Source organism: Nelumbo lutea, chromosome 1 (assembly GCF_056320005.1).
Source record: "Nelumbo lutea isolate HS-2025 chromosome 1, American lotus-T2T, whole genome shotgun sequence".
Taxonomy (NCBI): Eukaryota; Viridiplantae; Streptophyta; class Magnoliopsida; order Proteales; family Nelumbonaceae; genus Nelumbo; species Nelumbo lutea.
The window spans coordinates 111559684-111585067 of NC_142684.1; positions in this window are offsets into that span (position 1 = coordinate 111559684).

The following is a 25384-nucleotide window of genomic DNA, read 5'->3' on the forward strand; positions in this document are numbered from 1 at the left end:
AAAGTAACATTATTTTTACCTCCACGTCCTCTGGAAAATTGTTGTGATTGATTTTGAAAGAATTGGTGATTATGTTGTGGAGCACCACGTCCACGCTCCTTACCTCTGTTGCTGTTGAAGTTTAAAGAGAATTGTTGTGGGGGCTTTTGAAAATTATTTTTCTTAGGTGGGACGCCAGCTAGATTTGCACTTTGAGTGTCTGACGCAAGAGCTAGGTCTTTAAGCCAGCTCTCATGGTTCAGAAGTTCTCCCATAATATCAACAATACTGAGATCTGCTGCATCTGGTCGATTGGTAAGTGCTATATCTACTGACTCATATTCACTCCCTAAGCCAAATAAAATGTAAAGTACCAGCTCTAACTTGAGCACTGGTTCAAATATTGTAGAAAGACTGTTAGCAATGGATTTCGCTCACTACATATAGGCAGAAATAGAAAGATACCATTTTTTAAGATTTTGCAGTTGTTTTCACAACTACAGTACCCTGAATTGGGAGTGTGAAGAATAACTGTGGGCAAGGGAAGTCCATACCTCAGATGATGTCGACAGACCTACCACTTGCACCATAACTCCTTTATTGAGAGAGGAAATCAGCCAACTCAACACAAGCTAATCAATGTCCGTCCATTTTTTGAATTCAGGATTCACAATCATCCTTGTACTGTTTGGATCATATCTCCTTTATTGAGAGAGGAAATCAGCCAACTCAACACAAGCTAATCAATGTCTGTCCATTTTTTGAATTCAGGGTTCACAATCATCCTTGCACTGTTTGGATTGGGTATAACTTCAGGCGGTGGCTTCTTCTTCCCTTTTATGAATTCTAACAGATGGTGTCAAAGGATGGAAAGGAACTGAGCATGCCACAGTAGGTAATTGTCCCTTCCTAGTTTGATAGGAAGATAATGAGTGACGTTCTGGATTGAAGGGAGCGCACTACTTGATGTTTAGCCATTATTGGACGCTGTTGGGTTATTATAATGTGTGCTTGTCTCTGTCAACATGGCTCTGGTACGAAGTTAAAATAGAAAAAATAATAGAAATAAAATAATAGAGATATTGAGCAATGAGTTGGTTAACTAGTATGTACTGGGGTCAAATGAACCCTATTTATAGTTACAAAGCCTGAGTTACAATGGGACTATACAAGGATGAGAAGTCAAGAGATAAAGCTTATTTAGGTCAGTTTAGGTTTATCTAGGATAACACTTATCTAGAGATAGGATTAGGATTATCCCAGTTTGTTATCTTGAGATAGGATTAGGATTATCCTAGTTACCTACAAGAACCCAGATGATTAGGTTTCCTTGATGGGCTTGGAGATTTATGTAGGCGTGCATGGGCCATGCATGGGCCCATGGACATCTACATTATTAGAGACAAAGTTGGTGGTTCAATTTTCACCAAGATTAGTATGTGAGAACTAATAATAAAAGGGAATTAACATGAAGAATACCAAGTTAGATATCTATGACATGCATTTTACTTGAAAATCTGAACCCTAGTTAAATGGTTTGTATACATAGACATGGTTGTGGCCAAGGCTCTACAAGACTCAAAGAACTAGATCATATTCCAACTACACATCCAAAAAAATTGAAAACAAATCATGTAAATGAAGGGATAGGATATCCATCACATGGATGCCCAAAGATTGCGGAATAAGGGGGCGAATTTAAAAAAAAATTTTCTCCCTTCAATTGGGAATCGAATTCCCTATTTAAAAAATTATATTTTCAATGATCATTCTTGAACCATAAACTGAACCAGATCTGAACCAAAAGGAGTAGGGAGGGATTATACCTAATACGAAGAAGCAGTATCTCCCAATGGAAGTGTTCACGCCCAAGGAAAGATCCAAAATCTGCTCCCACTGAAGATGGTGCAGTGCAGGGTGGAGTAGAATCAACAGTGTTCTTCCAAAAGAACTTGACCCTTCGCAAGAATCAACTGGATGGATTGTGAGTACAACTCCAACCAATCTTTTCTCCCAAGAACTGGAGATCGAATTGCTGGAGGCAGCGACTGCAGGAAGGAGGCGGCAAGAGAGTATATGCAGGGTGCATAATTCTTTCTTCTTGTGATCTCAGCTCTGAAGATAAGAATATGTTGGTTTTCATGTCTAAAGGCTGCCGCCCCCTCATCCTTTTATAGACTTAAAGGGATCAACTCCTAATCCTATTAGGAATTGCTAATCCAAATCATATCTGGATAAGAAGTCCCTTTAAGTGGTAAGAGATAATCCTTATCTTATCTGTAGATCAGATCAGCCATCTCCTAATCTAATTAGGAGGTTTCTAGATCTAAATCTTATTTAGATCTTGGACTCTCTAAGTGGATAGGGTCTGGGCCCAATCCTATCAGCTGATCCAACTCAGAATTCGCCCATTAAGAGACTAATCAAATTAGCCCAGTTCGAAATGGGCTTAAGGCCCATTTAAGGTTATGTATTCATTTAGCCTTCTAAACTGCTGCCCAGTTGGGATTCTTTGTATGGTGTGGGACCTTAACATTGATATACACATAAGCCACATGGGTTCGACCCAGCCTTTGTTACAAGGCCTAGCTGAATACACTGTTATGAACAGTGCACCCCCTGAAATCCATCTCATGGTCTCTATGGTCCCAACACTTACCTTAAGTGGTCCCTGGGCCAAGCCACCTTGTAACACCTAGGGACTGTGGGCAGATGCAAGATTAGCCCATTAGGTATTATCCTCAATAGTCTTACACTTAACCTCCCAACCCATAATGATCATACACTACCCGACAAAAGAGGACCTCTCCCTCGGCTGCAAGGAACAGTGTTGCACTCTCTGCTTACATGGATCCCGGGAATTGAAACATTTTGCAAATCATTTTGAAACCATAATATATATACTTTCATATCTCATATAAAATATATTTTGCAAAACAAATCTCAACGATTGAAATCGGCTGCCGGCATTCTTGGTTTCCATTAGTGAGAGTGCATCACCGATCATTACCTTTGTCCGACAAAGGGGCTGATCCTGTCACTATGATCACCCACTCAGATGAATTCTCAGACTGTCCCAACATACCCAGGTTTTGACCCCCGTTAAGGATTTCACTGATTGATACATCCAAGACAGCCCAATCTGACACCTAGTATAGTATCATAATCGAGTCTAGGGGTCGAGTGTAACTTTCTAGTTTTGCCCATCAATCTCCAAGGTCCAATTCAATACTGGAAATCTGGTCCAGTTCAAAGATTCAATTAATCCTACACTGTATGTGCCAAGGGTCTCACCCTGGCAATTGAGATAGGCCACCCCAATCGACTTGGTAGCACCACAGTGTTAGCCTTGTCAGGATAGGTCTCCTAGACCGACTCACTGGCTGTGAACATTCTAAACTAACATGAGTCTCATTAAGTGTCCAGTTTAAGGGTATTACACAGAAACATACCAAGGGAACATGAATCAGATATATACTTTTATTCATTTACAATAAACTCATAAAGTACATCATCTTGATTGAAGCTAAGGGCATACAAAACTGTCTAACAGCTCCCACTTGGACTTAGGTCCAATCAGGTACAAGCCATAGTCCCATGTTTTCCACATGTTTCTCAAACACTTTTTGTGTCAGTGGCTTAATCAATGGGTCTGCCACATTCTCCGCTGTTGCTATCTCTCAACATCAACCTCTTGTTGTCACACAACAGTGGAATGAGTGATGTGCTGAATTCCAAATTCAGGAATGAACACTTTCATTCATAAGGCAGCCTCACTTATGACAATGTGTTCGGCTTCAGTTATGGACTTTTAATTTGCTACTTAGGACCCCTGTTTGCTGACATTCAGGAAACAACACATGATCCTATCATGAAAAGATATCCAGATGTAGACTTTCTATCATCTGGATTTGACTGGAAATCGACATCTATATACCCTTGGATCTGTAGTGAGCTACCATCGAATACTAGACAAAACTCTTTTGTCCTTCGAAGGTACTTAAGTATGTTTTTTACAGCAGTCCAGTGCTCTTGCCCTGGGTTGGCCTAAAATCTGCTTACTATAATCACTGCCTGAGCAATGTCAGGACAAGTGCACAGCATAGCATACATGATACTCCCTTCGGCAGAGGCATAGGGAACGTCTCTCATGCCATCAATCTCCTCAGAAGTCTTGGGAGACATCTTCTTGGAGAGAGTGACTCCGTGTCTGAAAGGAACATTTCCTTTGTTGGAGTTTTCTATGTTGTATCTTTTGACTATTTTGTCAATGTAAGCAGATTGGGATAATCCTATTATCCGCTTTGATCTATCTCTATAGAGTCGAAGACCCAATATATAGGAGGCTTTTCCAAGATCTTTCATGGAGAATTGCTGTGAATGCCATACTTTCACCATAGTCAACATTCCTACATCATTCCCACTGAGTAGAATGCCATCTACATACAGAACCAAGAAGGTAACCTTATCTCCATTGTACTTCCTGTAAACACAGGGTTCATCCGGATTCTGCTCGAAGTCAAACGATTTGACAACAAAGTCAAAATGGATGTTCCAACTTCTAGAAGCTTGCTTAAGTCCATAAATGGATCTATTACGTTTATATACCATGTTTTCCTGACCTGCAGCAATGAAGCCTTGTGGCTGTTGCATGTAGATATCTTCAGTAAGATTTCCATTCAGGAATGCAGTTTTGACATCCATCTGCCAAATTTCATAATCATGGTATGCTGTTACAGCTTGTAGGATCCTAATGGATTTAAGCATGGCCACACGCGGAAAAGTTTCCTCATAATCGATGCCCTCTTTCTGAGTGTACCCTTTGGCCACTAGACGAGCTTTGAAGGTCTCAACCCTACCATCGGGGCCCTTCTTCCTCTTGTAAATCCATTTGCAACCAATTGCTTTTACCCCGGAGGGTGGATTTACTAGAGTCCAGACTCCATTGGTCTCCATTGAGTCCCTCCACCCATTTCTGGGAATCTATGTCCGACATAGCTTCCGTGTAAGTCACGTGATCCTCCTCACTAGTCAATGTTTCCACCAGGTAACTATCCTGGTCATAACCATAACGAGCTGGTGGCTTGGATACCCGAGTGGATCTTCTAGGTTGGTCACTACTTGGAACTTGTGGAACATCTCCCACTACTCCTGAGCTCTCCTCATCAAGAACAACTTCCTGATGATGGGTATCCAGAATGTAATCGGTTTCCAAGAATTGTGCATTTCGATTGCAGAACACTTTCTGCTCACTTGGGTCATAGAATAGGTAACCTACAGGGCCTTTTGGGTAGCCTACAAATAGGCAACCACTAGTCTTAGATTCCAACTTGTTTGCACTCATTCTTTTAACGTGTGCTGGACAACCCCAAATCTTCAAGTGTCTAACACTTGGTTTCTTTGCGGTCCAAAGTTCTTATGGAGTGTTCGGAACCGATTTGGTTGGAACCCGATTCAGCACGTAAATCATAGTCTCTAATGTGCAACCCCAAAAGGATGTGGGTAAATCTGAGTGTATGAGAAATGACCGGACCATATCCAATAAGGTCCTATTCCTCCTCTCTGAAACACCATTAAGTTGTGGTGTAGCAGGAAGAGCTAATTGTGATACTATCCCATTGTCCTTTAAGTAGTCAATGAATTGGTTAGAGAGATACTCGCCACCTCGATCTGATCGAAGGGCCTTAATTTCTCTCCCTAACTGTTTCTCGACCTCTTGTATCCCATTGTCATTTAAGTAGTCAATGAATTGGTTAGAGAGATACTCGCCACCTCGATCTGATCGAAGGGCCTTAATTTCTGTCCCTAACTGTTTCTCGACCTCTTGTCTAAACTCTTTGAACTTTTCAAAGGATTCAGACTTGTGTTTCATTAGGTACACGTAACCATATCGTGAGAAATCATTTGTGAAGGTGATGAAATTCATGTGTTGATTTCGTGTCCTAACACTCAGGGGACCTCATACATCAGTATGTATTAGGTCAAGTGTGCCTGTACATCTTTCAGGCTTACCGTTAAATGGCTGTTTCGTCATCTTGCCTTGTAGGCAAGGTACACAGGTGGAAAGATCTTCTACAGTTAGAAAATTCAAAGGACCATCCTTTACCAACCTTGTGATTCGGACAACACCGATGTGGCCAAGTCGGTAATGCCACAGACACGTGGGATTAACTATATCACAGACTCTTTTTTTGGGGATTTCAGTCGGCGTAGTTTCGGTTATGTTAGTTTCTAGAGAAGGATGTAGAACATAGAGACTGTTCTCTAGTTTCCCATATGTGATGAATTTGTTATTTCTTTTAATAGTAATTGTATTACTAAAAAAGACAGAATAACCATCTACACACAGTTTTGAGACAGAAATCAAATTTCTCCTTAAATTTTGTACATAAAGACAATCTTTCAGTACAATAGTTCATTCTCTAAAAAATAACTCCACGGTTTCTATGGCCACGGCTGCAATAGTTGTAGTAGTCCCCAAGTAGAGTGTAACTTTTCCTTCACTCAGCCTTCTGCTTACCTTGAACCCCTGCAGTGAGTTACTCGCATGAGTTGAAGCCCTAGAGTCAATACACTAGGAAGCAGAAGCTACCAATAAATTGGTTTCTATAACACAAGTTTCAAAATTATCTTTCTTGGATTCTAGGTAGGCAGGACAGTTCTTTTTCCAATGGTCGGTCTTCTTGCAGAAGTGGCAGGCATCCGATGCTTTGTCTTTCTTCTGCTTCTTGGGTTTGGCAGCCTTCTTCTGGGGCTTTCTCTTTGCCTTCATTTTCTTGCCCGATTTGCTAATTTCAACAAGCATGGCAATGGGCTCCTCCTTTTTAATCAAATTTTCTGCCCTCTGCAACATATTGCTGAGTTCCTGCAAGCTGACGTTCAGCTTGTTCATGTTGTAGTTCATGATGAATGGATTAAAGGATGGAGGCAGAGAGTTGAGAATAGTGTCGATCTGTGTTACCAGATCCAACCCGAATCCAAGAGCCTCCAGTTCGTTGATATAACCCATCATCCGGAGACAATGGTCATGAAATTGTTGACTCTTGGACATCTGTGCGGTCATGAACTATTTCAAGACCTTCTACCAAGTGGAATGGTTTTGCTCTTCGTACATTGTATTGAGACTATCCAATACGTCATTGGCAAGTTCGATCTGATCGAACTACCTCTGAATTGGATTGTCCAAGGAGGCAATGATATAGCAGCGGGCAAGGGAGTTTTTCTCCTCCCATTCTTGGTATTCTCTTCTACGGGCCTCAGAAGCCCTATCTCCCGGATGATCCAAGGCAGAATTCTTGGCTACCTTATCCAACTTTTCAGAGGTTAAGACCAACATAAGGTTCCTGTACCAGTCAGCATAGTTTGGGCCCTTAAGCTTGTTGTCTTCAAGAAGCTTTGCAAATGATCCGTTTGCCGTTTTCTGATAAAAGAGCAAACATCATTCCACAACCTAATTTGATTCATGTTCACTACATAGATATGGATTTTAATCTATGTTCCATTTCCATTTATTCATCTCTGAGATTTCCCTCATTTCTCAATGGTGGAGCCTTACAGGTTGTCTCTGGAAATGTGGGAAATCACATAGGGTGCATGGAGCCAATTGTTTTAGCTGCATAACCCCACCACCTTTCTATGAAGGATCATATCCACTCATCATATAAGTTTTCCCTTTGGCCTCTGTCAGACAAGGTTTAGAGCTGTTTTCAGGTAAACCTTTCTATCCAGTGAGTGCATACCCATCATGTTCGTGAACGCCATGGTACCATGAGAGAGTTCCCATTTTTTGGTGAAGCCCCTCCCACATCGGTCTATGACACCCCTATCATCTCACGAAACACTTAGACAAGTCCAATAGCAAATGAATAGCCCATTTTCTGGTGCGTTTCCTCATTACTGAAGGACCCATCCTCATGCTAATGATGGAAGGCCTTTAGAGAGTTCATCATATGAATCTCCCTATCACTTGCACTCATATTAGCTAGAGGGAACAATTATTACGCCCTAGTTTGATTTAGGTCAAACCAAAGTGGCTCCCACTGACTTTCATAAAGTCTGATTTCAGTGGGCCTTAATCGACTAGGGTTCCGCACGTAACCTCTTGATGAGGTGTGGGGCCCACCACTGAGGGAGGTCATCCAATGACCAAAAGGGACACCATGGCAATGATGTGCATTCAGCCCTGGTGTGCGCAAGAACCACTGTCGAATGAGCATGGGCCAAGCACTTATGGCCCATGTACGTAGCACATCACACATCCACACATCTCATGCAGGGATAAATTGATCAAATCAATTAATTATCTGTAAGGCCCATTGGAAGCCCGTTTTAAATCCATAATATTAACCATTAATGTTATCTAGGTATATGGGCTAAAGTAGAGTTGCCCAGTTCGGCCCATATAACTTTATACTTTGAAGTGGGCTTTTGGCAGTTTTAACTATTTAAAACTGGGCCTTTACAGGTTGGGCTGAATTAACCATTTAATTAAATATCAATCCTTAGGCCCATTAGTGGGAAAATTAGGGCTGACTTTCAGCCTTGATTAAACCCTAGATTTGATCCAAACAGTTTGAACCAATCTTGGTTCGAATGGGTCTAGGGTTTGATCTTTAATTAAATATTTAATTCCAGAAAATAATCTAAAATTAAAGAATTGATAAAAGAAAATCAAGAATCAGTTATACAGGGCTGTTCGCACAATCCATCCTGCAAAATAGAGGTTAGATCACAATTTGCAGTTTCATAAACTGCAAATCGCCGATAGCAAATGTCCCATCTACGAAATCTCTTTCTCTGCGAAATCTCCCTTTTTGCGCCGCCATCTTCGATCCAAAAAATAAAAATAAATAGAAATCCTATTTCTATTAATAATTACATCAGATTGAATGCCTATACATTGAGTCTAAAAAATAAAAAAAAATTATTTACAGACCAAATGTAATAAATAAATCAAGAAACTGCAAATCTTGCAGTTCTCCCTACGCAAACCAAGAATTCGATCTCCTCTTGTACGAACAACCCATAAATTAAGAAAATCATAAAGAACTATTCTAAACAATAATCAAATTTTTATAAAATTAATTTCAGATTATTTGCCCATCAATTTTGGGAACAAATTTCCCAAAACCCATATCTGCGCGAATTGGGTAGAACACCTTATGCCTATTTGCGCACGTTTAGATCTGAAACAAAATGGTTCAAAATTTCAACCATGGCTCTGATACCACTGAAGGGATAGGATATCCATCACATGGATGCCCAAAGATTGCAGAATAAGGGGGGGAATTTAAAACATTTTTCTCTCCCTACAACTGGGAATCGAATTCCCTATTTAGAAAATCATATTTTCAAGGATCATTCTTGAACCATAGACTAAACTAAAAGGAATATGGAGGGATTATACCTGATACGGAGAAGCAGTATCTCCCAATGGAGGTGTTCACGCCCAATGAAGGATCCAAAATCTGCTGAAGATGGCATCGTGCATGGTGGAGTAGAATCAATAGTGTTCTTCCAAAAGAACTTCACCCTTCACAAGAATCAACTGGATGGCTTGTGAATACAACTCCAACCAATATTTTCTCCAAAAGATAGGTATCAAGATCGAATCTTGATTTCTCCCAAGAACTAGAGATTGAACTACTGGAGGCGGTGGCTGCAGGAAGGAGGTGGCAAGAGAATATATGTAGGGTGCAAAATTCTCTCTTCTTGTGATCTCAGCTCTGAAGACAAGAATGTGTTGGTTTTTATGTCTAAAGGTTGCCGCCCCCTTCTCCTTTTATAGACTTAAAGGGATCAGCTCCTAATCCCATTAAGAGTTGCTAATCCAAATCATATATGGATAAGAAGTCCCTTTAAGTGATAAGGGATAATCCTTATCTTATCTGTAAATCAGATCAGCCATCTCCTAATCTAATTAGGAGGTTTCCAGATCTAATCTTATTTAGATCTTGGACTCTCTAAGTGGGTAGGGTCTGAGCCCAATCCTATCAGTTGATCCATCTCGAAATTCGCCCCTTAAGTGACTAATCAAATTAGCCCAGTTCAAAATGGGCTTAAGGCCCATTTAAGGTGATGTATTCATTTAGCCTTCCAAACTACTGCCCAGTTGGGCTTCCTTGTATAGCATGGGACCCTAACATTGATCTATGCATCAGCCACATGGGTTCGGCCCAGCCTTTGTTATAAGGCCTGGCCGAATACACTGTTATGAACAGTGCACCCCCTGAAAACCATCTCATGGTCTCTATGGGCCCAACACTTACCCTAAGTGGTCCCTGGGCCAAGCCACCTTGTAACACCCAGGGACTGTGGGCAGATGCAAGATTAGCCCATCAGGTATTATCCTCATTGGTCTTACACTTAACCTCTCAGCCCATAATGATCACACACTGCCCGACAAGAGAGGACCTCTCCCTTGGCTGCAAGGAACAGTGTTGCACTCTCTGCTTACATGGATCCCGGGAATTGAAACCTTTTGCAAATCATTTTGAAACCATAATATATATACTTTCATATCTCATATAAAATATATTTTGCAAAACAAATCTCAACGATTGAAATCGGCTGCCGGCAGTCTTGTTTTCCATTAGTGAGAGTGCATCCCCGATCATTACCTTTGTCCGACAAAGGGGCTGATCCTGTCACTATGATCACCCACTCAGATGAAATCTCAGACTTTCCCAACATACCCAGGTGTTGATCCCCGCTAAGGATCTCACTGATTGGTACATCAAAGACAGCCCAATCCGACACCTAGTGCAGTATCATAATCGATTCTAGGGGTCGGGTGTAACTTTTCAGTTTTGCCCATGAATCTCCAAGGTCCAGGGCAATACTGGAAATCTGGTCCAGTTCAAAGATTCAATTAATCCTACATTGTATGTGCCTAGGGACTCACCCTAGCAGTTGAGACAGGCCACCCCAATCGACTTGGTGGCACCACAGTGTCAGCCTTGTCAGGATAGGTCTCCCCAGACCGACCCACTGGCTGTGAACATTCTAAACTAACACGAGTCTCATTAAGTGTCCAGTTTAAGTGTATTACGAAACATACAAAGGGAACATGAATCAAATATGCACTTTTATTCATTTACAATAAACTCATAAATTACATCATCTTGATTGAAGCTAAGGGCATACAAAAATGTCTAACAGTAAAAAAAATATACGGGTCCCATTTGTCATAGAACGTTACCCCTTTCTCTTGGAAAGTAAGCGTGAAGGTGGGTTTTGATTTCTTGGAAAAATGCTTGACAATGTAATGTTGCTTCTTTCCACAATCATTGTGTGACAGCCTTTTGTGGGGTTTGGATGTTGGGGCAAAAAGTAAATTGCAAAAGCCCAACATTAAGCTCAGATCAAGAAGGACCGAAAACTTCAGATGGGGCTATTGACTTTTGTTTTTCTTTCTATACATGAATAGAATATATGTTTATTGTTTTTATTATTCAATATATGAAAGAGAAATTTTGTTTCTCACAATACATAAACATGTAGATATGTAAAATGTAACAATCACAAAGCAAAAGTATCGAAGAAGCACATATTCATCATTTGTAAAACAAATATGAAACAGGGGTAAGAGTAGATGGAGATGGGGCTCTTACCACCGACGGTTGAATGCAATAATGGTCGGAGTAGCAGCGGTGAGTGGTGAAACAAGTAGTGGTGGTCGGAGTTACAGAGGCGAGCAGCAGTGCTCTGTAAGAGAGGTTTCAATGATAAAAGAAATTAGGTTTATGTTAGGTAAACATCAGGTGCGAAGCATGGGATCAATCTTAATAGCATACAATAGGGCAGCGTGTTTTGATCCATGAGAAAAACTCGTGGATGAGAAATTGGCCCCATGGTGTGGACCAATCCACGAGATAGCATGGATTGGTTTACACTACAGGCCAATCAAACTTCCTAAACCACCATTGTGTGCTCCAAAGCATAATATCATGTGGTCATTCTACGTTACCGAACACCACCTAAGTGTGGTTGAACTATTGGCCCGCTTAACCTGATCAGTGAGTGAAGATTATAAATAACAATTTATAAGAAAACTTAGGGATGCCATAACCTTTCACTCAAGGATCAGATTGGGGTGAAATTTTCTCTTTTCCTCTTTTTGTGATTTTTGATAACTTTTTGCAATCTATGTGTTTCAAGGAGCCAAAGCTGTCTTGACCCAATATTTTTGCCAAAAGAAGCTTTTTTTTTGCCTCAAAACTTAATTTTTAATATAAAAGTTGATCCTAAAATAAACAAAAAATTCTATGATATAAAAAAGGTATGATACTGGGAGATCTTTGACCAATCAAAAAAATCCTATAAATTTTGATACAAACACCTAATTGCTTACTAATTGTCACAGGATAACCCATGACTAAAAGGAAAGAGCATTTCAACCTCCACCTTTTTTTTTCTTGCTTCATGGGGCTACACAAATGGGCCATCCCTTGAGCCACCACCAGTTGGTCTTTACATTGGTTTTAACCAACTGAACCACAATCAGTTGGTTTCCACATTGGTTTCTAAAACAATGGTTTTGCCCATCAGTTATGATCATTTTACATCAAAATAAATTATGAAGGATGGTGAAAAATAAAAGGGCAAACTTTTTAAACTACTCCTACTATTTAGTTAATTGACAAAGTTAAATTGTAACGATTATGTTGAAATGTCCTTTCTGTCCTTCCACAAGTATTGCCACCATTCGCACAAAAGAGAACTTACTATATTGACCCTTGATGGTTTAACTATTAGGCAATCCAGATATTCGGTCTTGAAGAAAGAGAACCCATCGTTGTCCGAGAACGCCATTATCTAATGCTAACGGTCACCGCTACAATGTCCGACCAACACACAAAAAAAACCTTTCTTGTATGTGATAGAAGAAAATAATGATTAGCCCTCTTAATAACATGAAGAAAGTGCAGTTTTTCGTTGTATTGTTTTTAGGGCGCACTTGTTTTTAAACCCTAATCCGGGTGTCTCTTTATGATGGTCTTACTAGCAATTTTTTATGCATTTTTGCAGTGATTTCTAAAGAAAGAATAGTTTTTTATTGCCTGCTTTGCTCAAATTCTTCAATCACTAAACCTGTTAATGGGCTAGGTAGCTTGACGGGCTGGCTCGGTCAGGTTCATCTTAAATCGGGCTTGAACAAAATTTTAAGCCCACAGGCTCGAGCTTGGGCTCTAAAAGTCAGGCTCGACTATTTTTGGGTCGAGCTCAGGCTTTTCCAAATAAGCCCGAGCCCGAGCCCAACCTGATAATCTTAAATATATAACAAAAATTTAATGTATATGTTAATAATACATAATATATATTATATGATAATAAAATTAATAGCAAAAAAAAGTGTTATATATTAAATGTATAAAATATTATATAATATATAATATATTATTAATAATATATAGTTAATATGTTATAAAATATCTATCGAAGTCAGACTTCAAGCTTGGGCCTAGGTTTCGGGCTCGGGCTCAAGCCTAGTATTTTTCCATTTATAATGAGGCAAAGCATGGCCTGGCCCATGAACAGGTCTATCCATCACCGAGGTATTGTGTAGAGTACACATAATGGATTAGCTTTTTAGACAATTGTGTGCGATTCTTTTGCTTGTGAGGGGGACCATTCATAGGGATTCGTAGTTCACAACCCCTCTTGGTTTTGTTAAAAGGGTTAGGGTTATGGGGACTATTTCAACAGTGCCTCAAAGGGTTACATGTTCTATTTGGGACCCATGTGTTCGCTACAATGCACACATGGGATCCAGACCTGAACAAAACAACTCTACATGGTGGATATTGTTGAGAGTGGTGGCCTATTATTTTACTCAGCACCAATTATTAGACATAATGCCTAAGTGGCATTTACCTTATCCACTACTGAAAATCCTCAAGTATCCCTGAGTTTTCAGATCTCTGGGGCACCTAAGATGTTGGCAGTTTCCATTACCTTTAATATAATCAAATGGTAAAACAAAATTGTTCTCCAAATTTTAGAAAAAATGGAATGGTACTCATTATTCAGACTTTTTTTTTTGTAGTTTGGTTCTAGTTGTTTATATGGTGGTTAGATCATTTAAAATCTTGAATAAATACATAGTTGCCACTGCTTTCCTTGATTATACTATATCTTCCTATTTTAATTCATTGTTTATTCATGAAAAGAGATCCCGTGAAGTTAAGCATTATGCCTCGAGGACTTCATCATATAATGGGGGGGGGGGGGGGTTTAGAACTTTGCTTCACATCTTTTCCTATTAGGTGTTAGAGCATGATTGAAAGGTGGTCCAACAAATCTGATTTGTTATTGAGGGTGGTGGGTGGCCCAACTAGGGGTGTCAATGGTATTCAAAAATCCGATTTCAAATTCGAGATTTGGAATAATTTAATTAAATTTGGATCCTCCGAATATCTAATTTGTTGAATTTAGATATCTTATTCATATCAAATAGTTAATCGGATTCAAATTTAGATATGACATGATTCGATTCGATAAATATCCGAATTAGACCGATTATTTAATGTTTATATATAATATTTAAAATATTTAAATGTTTTATGTAATTTATATAAATATCAAAATTTGATCAATTGTTTAATTCTTATATATAATATTTAAAGTATTTAAATGATTTATATAATTTATATATAAAATAATTAAATTATATAAATAATTTATAAATTTATATACTTTATATAAATAAAATATTTATTAATTACCTAAAATAATTAATTGGTCGAATTCAAATTTGAATATTTAATTGAATTCGAATTCAAATATTAATTTTCAATATCCGTTAGATATCGAATCGAATTCATATATCGGATTTTCTAATCGAATTGGAATTCAGATATTGCTTGATTCAATTCGAATTTGATCTGTCTACACCCCTAGTTCCAACATATCATTGTCCTTCATATAGAGTTAGAAGAAAAATTATCTATTCTAGTAGATAGCCGAATTCGTCCAAACAAGCAATTTGGTTGACTCATTAGTATACATTGGTACTATATAGATTACCTAATGAACTCATATGCTTGTTGAGTTACTTCCAAGTAAAATTGCTTAGTATACATTGAGTTACTTCTTAGGCCCTGTTCACTTTCTGGTAAGTTACTTATCCAGGTAAATGCAATTACTTGGGTAAGTTTTTCTTGGGGAACACTTACTCAAGTAAGTGCATTTACCCATGTTCTTTTATTTCTTAGGTAAATAAGGTAATGACCATTTTAGTCATAAAAATCCATTATTAAAATAGGCATTTTTGTCCCATTCAAGTGTTACCAACTTTCCTCCTAGGTGGGAAAGCTATTTACCCACCTAAGAGATGGGTATCACATACCCAAGAAAATAAACTTTCCCTTGTCCCTACATTAATTTGAAAAATGAACATGCGATTCTTGGTCAATGGGAACCAAAATACCATTGACCAACTTTCCCCCTCTCAAAATCCAAAAAAAAATGCCCCCTTAGTACAATGTTCCTTAGTGCATGTGAATTTTCATTGAGTTACTTATGAACTCATATTGGCATTCATTAGCATATATTGAGTTACTTCCTAGTAAATTCTCATTCTTCCATTCATATTGTAATCATCGTAGAATCCTAGCAATCGATTAGGATCCGAAGGTCTAGAGATGGTGATGGGAATGAGAGAGGAGATGAGGAAGAGAGGAGAAGAGAAGAGAGAAGGGAGAATCCCATTGTGAGAAACCCTAGGTCAAAGTTGCATATTGTATTGTTTCTAGGGAAGAATTGCTCTCCCCCTTTTATAGAGAGGAAGTTAAGGTTATCCAGGAAGAAGTTCTTTCCTGTTAGGAAAGGAGATCCTATCCCTTCCAGATTCATTTCCATATACGGCCCTATTATACTGACATGGCATGAGTGACATCATCGTTTGGCGAGCATATTTTTATTGGGTCCACATGCGTGTTTTAAAGACACATGCACAATCGGCATTTATTCCCGATATACCATGAATCCTTGGTTTTGTAAAGGTGCTGGGTTCATCACAAATCCGTGTGTCCGGGGTTCCTTGCAAACCCACACGTGTCTTAGCTTTATCGCAGATTCGTGTTAGTCGAACTTCATCGCAACCTGTCCCGGGTATGAGTTCCTCGCAATCATAGATCTGCGATGAACTCGTCGCAATCGTGCGATGGGTTTTGGATTCATCACAGGTGTCTGTGTAGTGTTGGTTTGACGCTTTCTGTACTCTGATGGTCTTAGTGGCCGCCATGTACCTACACATATGGATTGTTTAAAATGTAATATTCATATTACCATTTATTCTCATTTATTTTCTTTACAATGGTTGAAAATATTCATAAGACCACTAGTGAGAAGTACCCCATGGAAGTATGGTCACCATCAATTACAAGATACTAGGACTGGAATTTAAGGAAAAGTAAGGTGTATTGGAAGGTGAGAATGACATGTTCGTTATGTTTGCCATCCATGGGGGCTTGCATGAGATATTGCTTTATGTTACATATATTGAGGCTAAACATCTTAGTGTAAATGATAGAAGCAATGGCTAGGGAAAGGATTAGTGGCAAGAGGATGATGAATGTTATGTAGTGAAAATTGAAGGGGGTGTAGCCAATGAAGAATATGAACATGGTGAAGGATTTAAAGGTGTGGATGATGTATGGCTTCATGATGAGGATGCTGTTGATGGGGATGATGAGGGTGAGGATGCAGGATATGGTGAAGGTGAGGATGATGAGTTTGTTGCAGTAGAAGATATTGGGGATATGGATGCTGAGGGTGTTGCAGTAGAAGATACTGGTGGGGTTGATGATTAGGATGTTGCATTAGGGTATACTAATGGTTTGGGAGAGGGTGTAGGAAATGGTGATGCTGAAGGTGTATAGGATGGTGGTAATGGTGGTAACAAGGAAACAAGGCATGGTGATGATGGTAATAGAGCAACAAGGGGATGAAGCTGTAGTTGATTTGTCTAATTTTGAGCTAATAAACAATCCAGGTAAATGGGTATTAAAGAGGGGTAAGTATGAGTTTGATTTTTCCAAACCAAGATTCTGGGTAGGAATGACATTTGTCATAGTGAAAGAATTTAAGCAAGCACTGAGGCAATATTGTGTGGTAGAGGGTATAGAGGTTAAAAGAAGGAAAATGAGAAGTGTAGATTTACTAGGTTTTGTGCTGTTGAGGGTTGTGGCTAGAAGATACATGCATCCCTTAGCTATGATGAGTGTAGCTTCATTATAAAGACCCTCTACGATACACATGCATGCATGTGTAGGGGTTACAACAAATAGGGAGGCATCCAACACATGGCTGTCCACAAAGGTTGAAGGGTTGATCCTAACTTGCCAACTAATGCCTTTGTAGCTGAAATCAGAAGGGTCTATGGAATAGAGGTCTCATGGAGGAAAATACATCAAGCTAGACTAAAAGTTGTTGATAGGATCAGAGGATCATTGGTTGAGTCTTATGCAAGACTATTTCAATGCTGCACAACTTTACTAGCAAGCAACGCCTAGTATGTTGTCAAGCTACATGCTCCCATGGCCTCAAAACATGACACCTTTGGTATATTCAAGAGAGTGTTCATCTACCTTGTTGGACTAAAGGTTGGTTTCTTGGAGGGATGTAGAAAAATTATTGGTCTAGATGGTTTCCATACCAAGGTTGATGCAATAGGAGGTGTAATACTCTCAAATATAGGCCTTGATGGAAACAATGGTATATTTCCCATCGCATATGCTGTGGTGGAAGCTGAAAACAAGGATAGCTGATTATGGTTTTTGACTGATTTCAGAGATGCTTTAGACATTGATGACCCACACAGGTGGACCTTCATGTCAGGGTAAGTATCAAAGTTTACTTTCGATTGTATTTGACCTTAATTATTTTTCTTTGCTTGTGCATACATTTAACATTAACAACTTATTCTTTGTATGCAAGGCATAGTTGAGGGAGTATCAACTTGCATGCTTGGTTTAAACCATCGCTTTTGCCAGAGGCGTTTATACAATAGCTTAAAAAAATCATTCAAGAAGGCATTGGAGGGTGTTGAATGGGCTGCTAGGAAATCATATACACAATATGATTTTATTCGTCATATGGAAGTTATCAAGAACTATTCCAAAGATGCATATGATTGACTTTGCAGTCTCCTAGAGACATGGTCCAAATAGTATGGTCAAACCCATGTCTACACACCCCATTTCCATTATGCACCTTGTATTAGTAGTTTCTCTAACAATTTATCGATTTATTCAAACTTTTTAGATTTTAGTTATACAAATGGTGCAAAAAGAATGACTTGTGACACATGGCAAATGCTTTCATGCTAAAATTTACCCCTTCAATAGAAGCAAGTTATACCAACAATTGTGGTTTGTTCGGTTCCTAATTAAATTTCCACTTAAAGAAAGATTCCTTGATAATGGAAAAGCTTACGAAACAAATCAACTAAATTCTTCTTCTTCTTCTTCTTCCCTCCTTTACCTACCAATACCTACCAATACTTAAAAACCTATTGTTAAGAATGTCCCTTCTTTTCTATCATTTTTATTTGGTTCCTACCAATCCATCTAAATGGAGGTCTACTCTATCTCATAAATACCTCTACTACTTACCTTGGCAACAACCTTAAATCAAGGCTAAAGAGTTGGATTGAATTCTATTTAATCAGGTGGATTGGATTTTATTTAACCTCCTATCCCGAGGCATAATCAATTGTACATTCTATTGTTCAAGCCCATTTTCACTTTGATCCCACCGTTGCTCCTAGATTATTGCGAATGCACTTCTATGATTGCTTCATCTAAAGTTGTGATGTTTCCATCATCATTGATGAGCCCTCCATTAGGAAAATTGAAATTCTAGCCTTCTAGTTAGGGGCTATAAAGTAATCCATGATGCCGCGACCCTACTTGAAGACACCTATCCTAGTATTATCTCTTGAGTTGATATTGTTGGACAAAGTATGCCCTCAGCCCAATAGATCTAGGTTTATTTTACTAATTTATAAGATCACATAATTATTCCAATGTGAATTTAAATGTTTACAACCAATGGATAAATTAGAAGAGTAACGTTTATCCTGACACGATTGCCATTCTCACATTACCCAAGTAGTGGAGTAGTGGGTCTTAATTGCTTAGGTTGTGGTTTAAGGTGTGGGGATGTGTGCTTGCAAAAACATTGAGTTGGACCAAACCTAGTGTATCCTTAGACTTTATGATGATGAAATAATTAAATGTTGCATTTAATTCCTAGACTTGATATTGACATCACACCGGAGGTTGGACTTGTTTGCCTTTGATATCTTAACTAGTAATATCCTTTTTAGAGCCAAATATGCAGGTTCATTGGGGTAATTAGAAATGGTACTTGAACGAACTGATTATAACATAGAGAATGCTCTACGCAACTTCCTGTGGTGGAACCATGAAACTACCAGCAATAGGATAATATGAATCCTCTATTTGGATCCATTAAAGGTGGAGGTCAGACACTATACCATAAAAACTAAGAGGGAAAAACCCTTCCCCATAAGTAATGTATAGTGTTACTAATAGAGAGACTAATTGTAAGTGATATGTTGAGCCTATTTAACTTGATAATCACATAATGGATTGAACCAATTGGACTTGGGCCTTTAGAATGGTAAAATCTCAAGTGTTTTAAGTGTTTGGGCACTATTTGGACCAATTCAACCTGTTGCACCATCTTCAACCTATTGCAGTTTTGTTGGGAGCATTTAAACTTGGGTGTGAATTACCACTCAAATCTTTTCAAGTCTATGTCCTGTGCAACCATGAGTGCATTGGACGTGTGAACCCACCAATAAAAATGTTACATGCCAATATTTCAAATTGATCATAAAGTTAATGGGATTTCATTTGTTAGCAGCTCGAACCCGATCGAATCGGACACAAAAGGAATAACTTCTTTCAGGGGATTTCATTTGAACTCCCTTTCATTGTCTCCTCTCCTTCAAGCCCTAATAATGTGAAATCCATTGGCTAGCAATCTTATTCTTTCAACCTCCGTAATACGTTTCCACATCACAATTTCTGCAATAAGTTTTAGACTCAACTTACATTGGTTGTGAGGATGGATTTGAAGGGATGAGAGATCCATCGTATGGACGCCCAAATCTTGCGGAATAAAGGAGCGAATTTAAAAAATTTTTCTCTCCCTTTCAACTAGGAATCACATTCCCTATTTAAAAAATCATATTTTCAATGATCAATCTTGAACCATAAACTGAACCAGATCTGAACCAAAAGTAGTAGGAGAAGATTATACCTGATATGGAGAAGTAATATCTCCCAATGATAGTGTTCACACCCAATGATGGTGTTCACTCCCAATGATGATGCAGTATCATAATCGAGTCTAGGGGTTGGGTGTAACTTTCCAGTTTTGCCCATCAGTCTCCAAGGTCCAGGGCAATACTGAAAATCTGGTCCAGTTCAAAGATTCGATTAATCCTACACTGTATGTGCCTAGGGTCTCACCCCGGTAGCTGAGACAAACCACCCCAACCAACTTGGTGGCACCACAGTGTCAGCTTTGTCAGGATAGGTCTCCCTAGACCGACCCACTGGCTGTGAACATTCTAAACTAACACGAGTCTCATTAAGTGTTCAGTTTAAGGGTATTACACAGAATCATACCAAGGGAACATGAATCAAATATGCACTTTTATTCATTTACAATAAACTCATAAAGTACATCATTTTGATTGAAGCTAAGGGCATACAAAACTGTCTAACAGCTCCCACTTGCACTTAGGTCCAATCAGGTACTAGCCGGAGTCCCATGCTTTCCACGTGTTTCTCAAACACTTTCTGTGATAGTGGCTTTGTCAATGGGTCTGCTACATTTTCCGTTGACGCTACCTTCTGAATCAGGACGTCCCCTCTACCAACAACATCCCTTAGTACATGGTACTTCCTCTCGATATGCTTCGACTTCGAGTGGGCTCGTGGATCCTTAGCCTGAGCAATAGATCCATTATTGTTACACAACAATGGGATGGGTGATGTGCTGGACGGAACTACTCCCAACTCGTGAACGAACTTCTTCATCCATGGCTTCTTTGGCAGCCTCACTTGTGGCAATGTACTCGGCCTCGGTCGTGGAGTCTGCAGTGGACCCCTGTTTGCTGCTTTTCCAACAAACAACACACGATCCTATCATGAAAACATATCCAGATGTAGACTTTCTATCATCTGGATCCGACTGGAAATCGACATCTATATACCATTGGATCTGTAGTGAATTGCCATCGAATACTAGACAAAACTCTTCTGTCCTTCGAAGGTACTTAAGTATGTTTTTCACAGCAGTCCAGTGCTCCTACCCTGGGTAGGCCTGAAATTTGCTTACTACACTCACTGCCTGAGCAATGTCAGGACGAGTGCACAGCATGGCATACATGATGCTCCCTACAGCAGAGGCATAGGGAACGTCTTTCATGCCATCAATCTCCTCAGAAGTCTTGGGAGACATCCTCTTGGAGAGAGTGACTCCGTGCTTGAAAGGAACATTTCCTTTCTTGGAGTTTTCCATGCTGTATCTTTTAACTATTTTGTCAATGTAGGCAGATTGGGATAATCCTATTATCCATTTCGATCTATCTCTATAGAGTCGAAGACCCAGTATATAGGAGGCTTCTCCAAGATCTTTCATGGAGAATTGCTGTGAAAGCCATACTTTCACCATAGTCAACATTCCTACATCATTCCCACTGAGTAGAATGTCATCTACATACAGAACCAAGAAGGTAACCTTATCTCCATTGTACTTCCTGTAAACACAGGGTTCATCCGAATTCTACTCAAAGTCAAACGATTTGACAACAGAGTCAAAACGGATGTTCCAACTTTTAGAAGCTTGCTTAAGTCCATAAATGGATCTATTGAGTTTACATACCATGTTTTCCTGACCCGCAACTATGAAGCCTTACAGCTGTTGCATTTAGATATCTTCAGTAAGATCTCCATTCAGGAATGCAGTTTTGACATCCATCTGCCAAATCTCATAATCATGGTATGGCGCTACAGCTAGCAGGATCCTAATGGATTTAAGCATGGCCACAGGCGAAAATGTTTCCCCATAATCGATGCCCTCTTTCTGAGTGTACCATTTGGCCACTAGACGAGCTTTGAAGGTCTCAACCCTACCATCGGGGCCCTTCTTCCTCTTGTAAATCCATTTGCAACCGATTGCTTTTACCCCGGAGGGTGGATCTACTAGAGTCCAGACTCCATTGGTCTCCATTGAGTCCATCTCTGCTCGCATGGCCTCCACTCACTTCTGGGAATCTATGTCCAACACTGCTTCCACATAAGTCACGGGATCCTCCTCACTAGTCAATGTTTCCACCAGGTAACTATCCTGGTCATAACCATAACGGACTGGTGGCCTGGATACCTGAGTGGATCTTCTAGGTTGGTCACTACCTGAAACTTGTGGGACATCTCCCACTGCTCCTGAGCTCTCCTCATCAAGAACAATTTCCTGACGATGGGTGTCCAGGATGTAATCGGTCTCCAAGAATTGGGCATTTCGACTGCAGAACACTTTCTGCTCATTTGGATCATAGAATAGGTAACCTACAGAGCCTTTTGGGTAGCCTATAAATAGGCAACGACTGGTCTTGGATTCCAACTTGTCTGCACTCGTTCTTTTAACGTGTGCTGGACAACCCCAAATCTTCAAGTGTCTGACACTTGGTTTCTTTCCGGTCCAGAGTTCATATGGAGTGTTCGGAACCGATTTGGTTGGAACCCGATTCAGCATGTAAATCGCAGTCTCTAATGCGTTACCCCAAAAGGATGTGGGTAACTCTGAGTGTATAAGAAGTACCGGACCATGTCCAATAAGGTCCTATTCCTCATCTCTAAAACACCGTTAAGTTGTGGTGTAGCAGGAGGAGCTAATTGTGATACTATCCCATTGTCCTTTAAGTAGTCTCTGAATTCTTCAGAGAGATACTCGCCACCTCGATCAGATCGAAGGGCTTTAATTTCTCTCCCCAACTGTTTCTCAACCTCTTGTCTAAACTCTTTGAACTTTTCAAAGGATTCAGACTTGTGTCTCATTAGGTACACGTAACCATATCGTGAGAAATCATCTGTGAAGGTGATGAAATACACGTTTTGATTTCGTGTCCTAACACTCAGGGGATCACATACATCAATATGTATTAGGTCAAATGTGCCTGTACATCTTTCAGGCTTTCCGTTAAATGGCCGTTTCGTCATCTTGCCTTGTAGGCAAGGCTCACAGGTGGGAAGATCTTCTATAGTTAGAAAATCCAAAGGACCATCCTTTACCAACCTTGTGATTCGGTCAACACCGATGTGGCCAAGTTGATAATGCCACAGGCACGTGGGATTAACTGTATCACGGGCTCTCTTCTTGGGGATTTCAGCCAATGTAGTTTCGGTTATGTTAGTTTCTAGAGAAGGATGTAGAACATAGAGACCGATCTCCAGTTCTCCATATGCGATGAATCTGTTATTTCTTTTAATATTAATCGTATTACTAAAGAAGACAGAATAACCATATGCACACAGTTTTGAAACCAAAATCAAATTTCTTTTTAAATTTTGTACATAAAGACAATCTTTCAGTACAATTTTTCCTTCTCTAAAAATTAACTCCACGGTTCCTATTGGCGCAGCTGCAACAGTTGCAGTAGTCCCTAAGTAGAGAGTGACTTCTCCTTCACCCAGCCTTCTACTTACCTTGAACCTCTGCAGTGAGTTACACGCATGAGTTGAAGCCCCGGAGTCAATACACCAGGACGCAGAAGCTACCAATAAATTGGTTTCTATAACACAAGTTTCGAAATTACCTTTCTTGGATTCCAGGTAGGCAGGACAATTCCTTTTCCAGTGGTCGGCCTTCTTGCAGAAGTGACAGGCATCCGATGCTTTGTCTTTCTTATGCCTCTTGGGTTTGGTAGCCTTCTTCTGGGGATTTCTCTTTGCCTTCCTTTTCTTGCCCGATTTGCCAGTTTCAACAAGCATGGCAATGGGCTCATCTTTTGTAATCAATTCTTCAGCTCTTTGCAACATATTGCCAAGCTTTTGCAAGCTAACATTCAACTTGTTCATGTTGTAGTTCATGATGAATGGATTAAAGGATGGAGGCAGAGAGTTGAGAATAGTATCGATCTGTGTTACCAGATCTAGCCCAGATCCAAGAGCCTCCAGTTCATTGATATAACCCATCATCCGGAGACAATGGTCATGAACTTGTTGGTTCTTGGACATCTGCGTGGTCATGAACTGTTTCAAGACCTCCTGCTGAGTAGAATGATTCTGCTCTTTGTACATTGTCTTAAGACTATCTAATAAATCCTTGGCAAGTTTGATCTGATCGAACTGCCTCTAAATTGGATTGTCCAAAGAGGCAATGATATAGCAGCGGGCAAGGGAGTTCTTCTCCTCCCATTCTTGGTATTCTCGTCTACGGGCCTCAGAAGCCCTATCTCCCGGACAATCCGGGGCAGGATTCTTGGCTACCTTATCCAACTTTTCAGAGATTAAGACCAACATAAGGTTCCTGTACCAGTCGGCATAGTTTGGGCCTTTAAGCTTGTTGTCGTCAAGAAGTTTTGCAAAAGATTTGTTTGCCATTTTCTGATAAATGAGCAAACATCAATCCACAACCTAATTTGATTCATGTTCATTACATAGATATGGATTTTAATCTACGATCCATTTCCATTTATTCATTTATGAGATTTTCCTCCTTTCTCAGTGATGGCGGCTACGGGTTGTCTCTGGAAATGTGGGAAATCACATAGTGTGCATGGAGCCAACTGTTTCAGCTGCATAACCCCACCACCTTTCTGTGAAGGATCATATTCACTCATCCTATGAGTTTTCCCTTTGGCCTCTATCAAACAAGGTTCAGAGCCGTTTTCAGGTAAACCTTTCTATCCAGTGAGTGCTTACCCATCATATTTGTGAACGCCAAGGTACCGTGAGAGAGTTCCCATTTTCTGGTAAAGCCCCTCCCACATCGGTCTATGATGCCACTATCATCTTATGAAACACTCAGACAAGCCCAACAGCAAATGGATAGCCCATTTTCTGGTGCGTTTCCTCATTACTGAAGAACCCATCGTTATGTTAATGATGGAAGGCCTTTAGAGAGTTTATCATATGAATTTCCCTATCACTTGCACTCATATTAGCTGGAGGGAACAATTAATTATGCCCTAGTTTGATTTAGGTCAAACCAAAGTGGCTCCCACTGACTTTCATAAAATCAGATTTCGGTGGGCTTTTAATTGGCTAGGGTTCCGCATGTAACCTCTTGATGAGGTGTGGGGCCCACCATTGAGGGAGGTCATCCAATGACCAAAAGGGACACCATGGCAATGTTGTGCATT